At 36.8% G+C, this 2,623-nt stretch overlaps 1 non-coding gene across 1 annotated transcript; it reads right to left on the bottom strand.

Annotated features, from left to right (window-relative positions):
* Positions 1 to 684: 684 nt before the first annotated feature.
* LOC121214196 (small nucleolar RNA R71) lies at positions 685 to 790 on the bottom strand. The gene has a single exon (XR_005909782.1). It is a non-coding gene; the product is annotated as a small nucleolar RNA R71 (small nucleolar RNA).
* Between the last annotated feature and the right edge of the window lie 1,833 nt (positions 791 to 2,623).

Below are 2,623 nucleotides of genomic sequence, written 5' to 3'. Positions count from 1 at the left end.
GCGATTTTTGACGCATCAAGGCGAATTAATTGTTCAGCCTAAGACGGCCCAAATTATGGATATTAATTCATAATATAATTAATTTGAAATAAATAAAAACCTACTCAACCTATAAAAACCCCCTTGGCTGCTCATTTGAAACACATCTCAACACCTCTCATCCTTTTATTATTCACTTCTCTCTCACTTTCTCTCTTCAAAACCCTTCCTTTGTTCTTCTTTTTCCCTTCCATTCCCTTGCTGATTTCCCCTCTTGGAAAAGAGCCATTCAACCATCATTGGAAGCAGCATTCAAGTGCTCCTAGAAGCCTCAGTTCAACAAGAACAAGTGGAAAAGGAGGAGCGAAGCAAACTAGTCAAGCTTCGGAGAAACACCAGATTTGATTCTAGTTCCCTATCCTTTAATTTTTATTGTTGTTATTATGAACAATTCTATGAATACTTGTTATGTTGATATGTTTAATTTAATTAATATGGCTTAAATTTAATTTGTGTTAGGTTGATTGCATTTCATCCACTTAAATTATTAAAATTAAGTTTGTGTTGTTATAGCCCTTGGTAAGTTGTTTGATTAAGTAAAATCATGATTAAGTTATTATTGCATTATAATTGTAAGGTAACTAACATGGCGATAGTTAGTAGAAAGACTCCTCATGAAGTATTTCTTGCGTAGCAAGAATGCTAAGTTGTGGAACGAGATAACTGCTTTCCAACAAATGGATGATAAGTCCTTGTATGAGGCATGGGAAATGTACAAAGAATCATTACGGAAGTGCCCTCATCACGAAATCCCTCATTGCATCTAACTTGAGACGTTTTATAACAGTCTCAATGCTCACACAAGGATGGTAGTGGACATTTCTGCTAATGGTGCTCTCCTTTCTAAGTCTTATAACGAGGCTTATAAAATCATTGAGAGAATTGCTAGCAACAATTATCAATGTCCAACCAATCGAGCAGCCTCAGGAAGACGAGTCATTGGAATACATGAAGTGGATTCACTCACTTCACTTGCATATTAGGTATCTTCAATTTCCTCAATGCTTAAAAATTTTACCGCTAATGGGTTTAATAGTTTTGCAGCACAACCACCTAATCACTTTGAAAATATAGTCTGTGTTTATTATGAGGAAGGATATTTGTTCGAAGAATGTCCATCAAACCCAGAATCTGTGTATTACATGGGTAATCAGAACCAAAATCGAGAAAGGCAAAGACTACAATCCAATTTCTACAACTCATCTTGGCAAAACCACCCTAATTTCTCTTAGAGGAACCAAGGGTCCAGACTTAGTAACAATTATGCCCAACCTAGACCGACCCAGCCACCTATTTTTACCTAACAAGTTCAGAAGCAACCTTAAGCTGAAACTTCTAATGGCTTAGAAAACTTGTTGAAGGCGTACATAACAAAAAATGATGCCTTAATCCAAAGCCAAGCAGCCACATTGAAAAACCTGGTAAACCAAATGGGTTAGCTTGCCATTGAACTTAGAAACCATCTATAAGGTGCTTTGCCTAGTGATACGAAAAATCCAGGAAATCTGGGATTAGAGTATTGTAAAGCATTGACATTGAGGAGTGGGAAGACATTAGAGCCTAACACTGTCGAAGTTGAAAAAGAACCAACTGATACTCAAGACTCAATAGAAGTTCAACTAAGTGTTGAAAATCCAATTTCACTAAAACCAGAATCTGTAAAATCTGATAAGATAACTTCTGAACCAGTTAATTCTGATAAACTAACAACTTCGTTAGATGTAGAATTGCCACAGAAGACGAATCAACCAGTTCCACTAAAGAAGCCTCCACCACCTTACCCTCAAAGACTTCAAAAGCAGAAGTAGGAAGTCCAGTTTAAGAAGTTTCTAGACGTACTCAAGCAACTTCATATCAACATTCTGTTGGTAGAAGCACTTGAACAAATGCCAAATTACGTCAAATTCATGAAGGATACCCTGTCCAAGAAATGAAGACTTAGAGAATTTGAGATGGTAGCCTTAATGAAGGAATGTAATGCATATCTTCAAGACAAACTACCCTCAAAGTTGAAAGATCCTAGGTATTTTACCATACCTTACAATAATGGAGCAACTTATTTTGGTAAGGCACTATGCGATTTGGGTGCAAGCATCAACTTGATGCCTATGTCCATATTAAGAAAGTTGGGGATAGATGAAGTTAGACCTACTACGATTACACTTCAATTAGTAGATCGATCATTAGCACATCTAGAAGGAAAAATCGAGTATGTATTGGTACGTGTAGAAAAATTTATTTTTCCTATTGACTTTGTTATTCTAGACTTTGAAACAGATAAAGAGGTGCCAATCATCCTTGGAAGGCCTTTTCTAGCAACTGGAAGGGCCCTTATCGATGTGAAGAAGGGTGAGCTTACTATGCGTATTCAAGATGATCAAGTAACATTTAATGTTTCCAAGTCTATGCGATTTCTTAACACAGTTGATGATTGTTCTGCAGTATCTGATTTACAGGAATTAATGATGGAAAGGTAACTCAACTACGTTGAGGACCCGTTGGAGCAAATTTTGACATCAGACTCTCCAAGTGATGAAGAGTGAGAGGAATACTTAGCTTTGTTAGAAGCTAACCAACGGGGATT

This window comes from Gossypium hirsutum, chromosome D01 (genome assembly GCF_007990345.1).
Source record: "Gossypium hirsutum isolate 1008001.06 chromosome D01, Gossypium_hirsutum_v2.1, whole genome shotgun sequence".
NCBI lineage: Eukaryota > Viridiplantae > Streptophyta > Magnoliopsida > Malvales > Malvaceae > Gossypium > Gossypium hirsutum.
Note: the sequence above shows the minus strand (reverse complement) of the source record. Positions and strands in the feature narration are given on the sequence as shown.